We start from the raw sequence: 8918 nt of genomic DNA on the forward strand, positions 1-8918 counted from the left end.
GCATTGCAGTCATCCAGTGTGAAATTACCAACACATGGACAACTGTGGTCAAGCAATCCCACTGAAACAACTTATAATAACGTTCATAACGTAGGATTGTCATATCTCCCCAAACCTGTGCCAATGGTTTTTTTGTGCAACAAACCTTAGCTTCATGCCACTACAAAGGAAATTCTGTTAACAGGAGAGTTTTGCTTTGCTTTTTAGGCAGTAAACAAAGATTGTAACTGCAGCACTAATTGTACATTTTGCTCTAATTACAGTCAAGGAACAGTTATGGAAGAAGTTATGGAAAACTCTTGCACTGGCAATCATTCCTGGCAGCTTTGCACTGCAAGAGCCCTTTCTCTCCCCATGAGCCAAAGCCAGGCAAAAGCCATGCCATGCATGATATCACCACATATTGTTAATGTTGTACTTGTCACAAAGCACGTTTTGTCGCTAACGCAAGTTGTACCATGAGTAGCATATGGCACAACAGAAGGATCAATAGCAAAGTGTCAGGCATTGGATAAAATAATTCAGCCAGGATATCAGCACGATGGGCCTTTTAGATACAAATTAGGTTACCCATTTGTGAGGTAATGAAAACATCCAAATCTGAGTGAACTAGTAAAAAAATTGTTTGTCTTTCAGGTCTCCCTGTTCAAAACTTTATTATAAAACATCGCATAATGTAGGCCTCATAATATATTGTTAGAACCTAATGTTTCAAAATAATTATCTGGACAGTAATGCTGTAGAAAGCTATGGAGATAGTTACACTGTCAATATTCTGCTACATTGCGCTATACAGAGATTCTTACTGTTTCGGCATTTAAGATTCCAATCTGATCAAAATAACTAATGGCACTGATTATTTAGTTCTCTTATTTTGTTGGTTTTCTCTAAAAAGCCAAGCAGGGGATTTATTTTAAGGGTTCTGTCTTTCCTGTTTATGAGGATCAAGTTATTAATCAACACCTTGTAAACGTGGTTCAGATAAAACATCAACTGGTGGGCAAATACATATACAGTATACAAAAAGGGATCTGCAATCAGGAAAATGGAGGAAATAGGGGAGACACCATTGCATCCACATCTCATAACTTGATGTCCCTAGGGGACAGATAGAAAACCTGTGGACCTCCAGATGCTGTTGCACTCCAGGGCTTTCCCCAGGAAGGCTCACCTGGTGCCATCATGACATGCTTTTATGCACCAGGCAAAACATTTCTTTTTCACCAGGCCTCTGAGCTATGTGCTTACAATAATACAGAATTTAGTCCTACAATTGTCTTACAACACCTTCTTGTCCACATGCTATCAGGACTGCAAGGATACATACAGCGATATTTTTGGTAGCTGTGCCTCTCAACTATGGCATTCCTGCAAAACTAACAAAAGCCCAATCTTTTGGCCAAACTACACATTACATACAAGTGTGTGTCTCTGTTGTATTTGTTTTTAAATTAAAAGCAGCCTCAGAGGCCTGGAGCAAAGGAATAAGGGCGCTGGCATCCTAAAACTCTTTGCTCTCCTAGTGCGCATTTAGTATATAGAATGCCAACACCAACTACACAAGGGTAAATTTACAGGGATGAAAGCACACCTGTAAATTCGCTGGGGGAGGGAGCATCTTGAGGAAACAAAAAGAGACAAAAAAACCCCTTAAAACGGCAGCTTCCTGATGTGACTTTTTATTTAATTTTTTAAAAAACTATTTTGATTTCATGACACACGTTTGCATTAAACAGTGTTTATTTTGCAGTTTTATATCATGCCTTCCTTGTTGTTTTTTATTTCGAGCTGTACTCCCAATATGTTTTCACCTAAAAGTGTAAGGTGTGAATGTGACAAAGATTAATGTTTTCACACACTTGCATCAAATAAGCAAACCCACTGGGGGACCAGAATTAGCCACAGTTCCCCACTGAGTGTACACTAGGAGGTAAATCCAGGTTTATCCTGCATAATGTATGAAATAGCCCTCAAATCTTATCTACCACCTTATCTACTAATCAATAGCATTGACTGCACTGAAACCATGATCATATGTGAAAGCTGAAGCAATTCTGAATCAAGGGCAGCACTGCACAATGGAATATGTTTGAAACAAATAATAAAATTCCAAACATATAAATCAGATTGGTCAGGTGTAGGGATGGTGGAGAAATTAAATTCAGTTCACATTTAAAGGCAAACCACCCTAATTTAACGCTTTCTAAAGTGATATGCAACAGAAAGATAACATTCAAAATTAACATTTATCTTAATTTTGCAATGCAGTCACTTCAGCCAAGTAAGGTGTGCAAATATGCATATATTAAAGTATTCCTATATGAGTGAAAATTATACACACAATCAAACATATATGCATATATAAAATATGTTGTATATATTGTAACTCACTCTATGATCTTTGGATGAAGGGAGATATAAAAATTTAACACACACACACTCTCTAAAATTATTAGAGTAACTTGTTTTTAAAATGTATATATTTTCAAAACAACATGCCAAAATGTGTCTGCTAAGAGAAATTCACAGCAAAATGCTGGTGAATTTCCATGAGGATTTTTTTATTATTATCTCTAATTGCTGCAGAATGGAGAACTGAATTTAAGACCGGGTGTGGGTGTGTGGAATCAGGAACTGGGAGAACCAAACCCGACAGATTCGTCCATCCCTAGTCAGCTGTAATTTCTCCCGCACTCTCCCAGCTGCCTTAAGCCATCCTTCACTCTCATTCTCTCTGTCTTGTCACTTACTTTTTCAATCCTGAGCTATTAATCATCCTGAAATGCTCCATAGCATGTTTCAAGCCTGCTTATTTTTGCACTTTTAACAATGTTTCGTTTGGAATTATTACACTATACACAAGGTATGCTAAAATAATATTTTCTGAGGGAAAGAGCTTCTCGCATAACTATTTTTATATTTCCTGTTCAGTGTTTCTTTAAGTGGTTAGTAAAAACTTCTGTTATTCGGAGAGGCAAAAAAGCAAACCTACTTTGGAGTTTGCCGCATCTCCCTTTGATGGCATTTTGTTCTGGCTTTTACAGTGAAACATAGTGATGGGCAGTCCTAGTAGTTACAGCTGCTGCTGTTGTTCTTTTAGAAAGAGAGTAGTATTTCAAAACAGCCCTCTAATTACTTGTTTTAATTCCAAGAAGATAGCTGTTTTCAGTTAAGACAAACAGTCTCCATTTTGGAACTTGAAAGCAGAATGTTTGGTGCATTGTTTTGAAAGAAAGTTGTCATTCACTAACCTGCTACCCTCCAGATGTTTCTGGACTGCAGCTGCCATTAGCCCCACTGAGCAGAGCATGCTGGGAGTTGGAGTCCAAAGCATTTGTAAGGGACCCTGGATGCTGAAGGCTGCAAGGGAACACCCACCTGACTGCTGAATGGCTTGCATTTATGGGTGGGCTATGGGTCATTTTAAAGCAATGACAAACCTAGACAGCATCTTAAATAGCAGAGACATCACCTTGCCAACAAAGGTCCGTATAGTTAAAGCTATGGTTTTCCCAGTAGTGATGTATGGAAGTGAGAGCTGGACCATAAAGAAGGCTGATCGCCGAAGAATTGATGCTTTTGAATTATGATGCTGGAGGAGACTCTTGAGAGTGCCATGGACTGCAAGAAGATCAAACCTATCCATTCTTAAGGAAATCAGCCCTGAGTGCTCACTGGAAGGACATCCTGAAGCTGAGACTCCAATACTTTGGCCACCTCGTGAGAAGAGAAGACTCCCTGGAAAAGACCCTGATGTTGGGAAAGATGGAGGGCACAAGGAGAAGGGGACAACAGAGGACAAGATGGTTGGACAGTGTTCTTGAAGCTACCAGCATGAGTTTGACTAAACTGCGGGAGGCAGTGGAAGACAGAAGTGCCTGGCGTGCTCTGGTCCATGGGGTCACGAAGAGTCGGACACGACTAAACGACTCAACAACATGGGTCATTTTAGAGTAATTGTTTATTTGAAAAGATCAATACCATAGGGCAGGGCTGAGGAACTTTCTGTAGTAAAGGAAGTTGTAGTTCCGCAACATCTGAGAGGCTGGAGCCTCTCCATCCTGGCCATGGGCAGTGATCCAATTAACCAAATTTGATTTCATCAATCCCACCTGTAACCTAAGATTGCTGCTCCAGGCTTAGCAACCTAGTCCTCCAGCCAATGCAGTTGCCAACCAACAGATCTGAAGAATGAAACAACTGTGGTTTGACCATATTCCAAATGCAAAAAGGCTGGAAAGAAGATTCGTGGAAATTACCACATTGAGAGAACTTGGTCTCTGAGGAACTTTTCGTCACTCAGAATGGTAATGGTATCTGTAATGTGCTCAACACTTTTCACTTAATCCCTCCCCCCTTTTTTGGTGCTATTTTACTTTTCATGGGACTCGAGCTACATGCTGTTTCCTGATAATGCTCATCAAATGCATTAGCACAGAGACACTCATCCTCCCTTCCTCCCTTAAGGGGTTTCTTCAGTCTGTTTCACTCCCTTACTTTGTCCTGTGCTGTTTTATACAAAAGCTTTGAAATTACCCTTCACGACAAAGCGATCTTAGACAGATTAATTTTTGTTCTTCCATAAAATGAAATCACCACCACACTTTGGGCCTGATTGGAATCTGAGTATTGCACAAACATCAGCCATGGGCAGCAGTACTCGCAGATTTCCCTTCCTTCCTTTTACGAAATAAATATCAGTTTCAGCTGAAGTCCATCTACCTTTTTTTTGCTAAGGGCGAGATCTTCAACTGTGCAAAGTTTATTCTCACAGTTGATTATATAACTCCGGGGACATGACCCAAGTGTCAAAATTGTCCATCGCTTCATCTAAAAACTACCCAAGTAAATTGAGCAAGCACCATATTTTTCGCCCTATAGGACACACTTTTTCCCCTCCAAAAATGAAGGGGAAATGTGTGTGTGTCCTATGGGGCGAATGCAGGCTTTTGCTGAAGCCTGGAGAGCGAGAGGGGTCGGTGCGGGAGTTCCCGCGGGCTCGCAAGGCTTGCGGGCAGCAGCCTGTTCTGGGGGCTGGGGTTGGGGGAAGCTCGGGCTTCCCCCGCCCCAGCCCCGCGACTGGGGGGGGAAAATAATTTTTTAAAAATTCATTTCCCCCCCAAAAAACGAGGTGCGCCCTATGGGCCAGTGCGCCTTATAGGGCGAAAAATACGGTATGTTGATGACTGCAGTCCCATGGGGATCCCTGTGCCTTAGAAGGCAGAGGCAAACATTTGTGAGCTATGCGCTGCCCTCAGCATGACTCTGACTTCAGTAGAGATAAATGAAAGTACTTCTTCACACAGTGCATAGTAAACTATGGAACTTGCTCTCACATGAGGCAGCGTTGGCCATCAGCTTGAATGGCTTTAAAAGAGGATTAGACAAATTCATGGAGGATGAGGCTACCAAAGGCTTTGGCCTGCCTTCACAGTCAGAGGCAGCAATGTAGTTGCTGGAAACCACAGGTAGAGTGAGTGCTCTCATGCTCAAGTCCTGCTTGCAGGTTTCCCAGAGGCATCTGGGTGACTACTGTGGTCTAGATAGGCCACTGGTCTGATCTAGCAAGGTCTTCTTCTGTGAACATGGTTCTTCTTTGAACATGCTTGGCCCACCCATGAGGCAAAGTAAGCTTGCCCCAGGGGAGCAGCAGTTCCAGCCGCCAAGGAATGCATCGCCTTCTGCCATCTCCATGACCACAGTAGCAATGATGGCCACAGCACATCCCTCAGAGGCCAAATCTGCTGCCTCCTTGGCAGCTTCCCCATGCCGCCTCTACAGTGGCCTCTCGGCATATAGAAAGTGCTGCTGGTTTCCTCCCACTCCTAAGGAGGACATGGTAATCTCTGGGGTCTCTTGGACTCTGCACCCACCTAGTGTCATTCACAGCACACCCACCCACACCCTGCAACAGCCTTTGATTCCCACTTCAACTGTTGGGTAAGGTTTGATTTGATTCCCCTCCCCATTTTCCCCAATGTAGATATTTATTCCTTTGTTCCCAATGTAGATCTTCATTCACCCCTTCTTCCCTAGAGGGAAGCTCCATTTTGTGGTTTGCCTGAGGTGCCAAAATGTTTTGGGCCAGCCCTGGGTGCAACTGTGGCCTCAGTCTGCTGCCCAAGTGCTGTTGATAGGCAACTTCAGGGCTGTTCCTCCTCCTGCTTAGGGAACTTTTATCTTTCAACTGGACTTGGACCAGGCAGACTTGCAAACAGAGGAGTATCCTCTTCAAAACTGAACCACTTCAGGGAGGGGTGCCTTTTACATATGAAGCACTGTGGCTCAGCGCTTCTAAAATACTGTCCGAGTATCAGAATTTTTCCCCCTTACTCTCCTTCAGGCCAAACTAAAATTGAGGCCCGTTTGGCTGTGACATAAACAGTGGCCTGGAGCCAATGAAAAGCAGCATGCACTCAGGCTGCAATATGAGCTGGGTTCCTGGGAGACTGGAAAAGACTTGAGTAACAGCTGTCTCGTTTTAATTGCTTACTATTTCCAGAGTTCTTATAACAACCTCAGTTTCAGTTTCTATCAAAGACCCCAATAAACAATATAAATCTCTCCCTCTCTCTTTGTCAAAACGCTGTACAAATGGTTTTAAGTACTAGTTTTGTAATCACGGAGAACCGTCTGCAAAGTGAAAGCATCTTTTCGATCGCCCTGCTTCCTTTTCGTCTTCCTGATTCCCCTTGCCTTCACCCTCCCCCAATCCAGCTTCCTTGCCAAAACACAAAAGGCTGTACACAGCGCAATGCTAGGCTTGCTGCACTCCAAATAAAGTTAAGGGGTTGTGGGTGGCCCCTTTGTCCATGTCAGCCAGCTGGGCACCCTCCAGTGTTTAATCTGTAAACTCAGATGTGCCAAGATTAAAACACAGGTGGAAGCTGTACCTTTGCCCCAGGAGGCTCTGGCCCCATCAAACCATAGGAAGAAGGGATATTCAACTTGAATATATTTTTCTTTGCTCTAGGCAAGTGCCGGGAAAATAATCCCAGTTAACCCATCACATAAGGAGATGCCACCACTGGCTTGGTAAATATATTCCCAGGGATACTGCAGCAGAGGGACCTGATTCACAATCAATGCTTGGGCTGTATAACATCTTTCTTACTCATACTACACAGGATTTACGTAAGAGACAGATTCAAATAACGAACAGTGGGTGTCCGGTGTGTACTTTCTACACCAGCCTCTCCTTCTCCATCCCCAGTCACACCCACACCCAGGATTTTCTTCCACCTCCCCGTTGTACTGCCAGTTCATGACATCAAGGATATTTTGTTTGTTTGCAAACAAAGTGCTATTTTTCTAGGGGGGAAAGATGCTGGAACTCACCATGTTCTCTTATAATGACAATGGTAACCAACTGAGTTCCAGTGAGTTCCAGCTGGGGAAAAAGCCCTGCAAATACCTATACAGTATATTCAAAGTAATTTCAAAATTTACAAAAGAAGGTGCTGTCCAATAAACAAGCACCTTTTAGATAGGTCTAAAGGGTCACAATGGTTTACTCCAACCCAATAATGATGGCTAAGCGGCTTAGTCATGCTGGCCACATGACCCGGAAGCTGTACACCGGCTCCCTCGGCCAATAAAGCGAGATGAGCGCCGCAACCCCAGAGTCGTCCGCGACTGGACCTAACGATCAGGGGTCCCTTTACCTTTACTATGCATGTCTACTCAGCCACAAACCCCCTTGAGTTCAAATGAACTTATTTCCAAAGAGTGTTGTGCATAGCATATGTAGGATTGCTGTCTAAATGTTTCAGCCTCAATTATCATTTGCATTGTTTAAATAGGCTATGAACAGTTGCCGTGCATAGTCATCCTACAAGACAGCAGCCCCACTAATGGCAACCACTGAGATACTGAAGCTGGAATTGATAATTCTAGAAGAAAATGTTGTATGTACGCAGCCTTAGCATCCATACCAATGCTGGCAGGCAGCTTCATGGGGAAAGCACCGGTCATGATGGCAGAACATCCTTCCTATACTGCGAGCCACAATTTCCCCCGTATATATAATAGGTAGTGTCTGAACCTCTTTGATTATGTCCTTGGAAAGGACTGCCCTTGAGGGTGATACAAGATACCACAATGGCTTCCTTGAAACCCAGTTGGGATGAGAAATGGCAGTTCCAGTCCCACGGAGCTCAGTGTTGGAAACTCAAAGTGTTCTGCTTATGGGTGCTCTGCAATTAAATTAACGTGCAAACTGTCTTTGAGACGGTGAAAGGCAGGGAAGGGGAGAAAGAAGAATATACGTGCTTGGTTCCCTTCCCACCAGCCACTTTAAAACTAGTGGTGTAGTTAGACTAAAAAGAGCTTCCTACCTCTGCTCCACAGGCTTCTATTATCCCAGCAGTCTTGGGAAGAAAACTATTCAGAGGCTGGAACAAACAAGACTCCTGCTCACTTAGACCTCCGGTGATCTGGAAGCTCCATGATAAGGAGAAGCACACAGTGAGATTCAGATAATAAAGGGGTTCCTCTCAGAGTACGGCTGGTGTTAACTGTGTGTCTTTGTTAAAATGGTATATTCAGAATCATCTTCTGCATTATTTTGCCACGTGATTCAGGGATATATTTTTTTCTTATCCATCCTCTTCAAGAACCCTGTTTTCATTCATAGATTACTCCTCTTTGCCTTCAGGGCTTATTTTGGGTCTCTTAAGGACTGCTGCCTTTTTCTTCAAATTCCCAGGTATCAGACATCCATGGACCCCTTCTCTGAAAGCTACGGAGAGCATGAGGGAAGAAAGAGGGGAGGTAGAGCAGTAGGGAGAGAAGGAACTGCCCTTTGCTGCCCACACAGCTATGATCAGTTCCATAGGTACAAACAGAAAATAGCAAATGCACAAAAAAACTGCTGACCATTGAAATTCCAATTGTAGCTTATATCAGAAAAGCAGTGA

This window comes from Podarcis filfolensis (genome assembly GCF_964270895.1).
Source record: "Podarcis filfolensis genome assembly, chromosome: 12".
In the NCBI taxonomy this organism is placed as follows: domain Eukaryota; kingdom Metazoa; phylum Chordata; class Lepidosauria; order Squamata; family Lacertidae; genus Podarcis; species Podarcis filfolensis.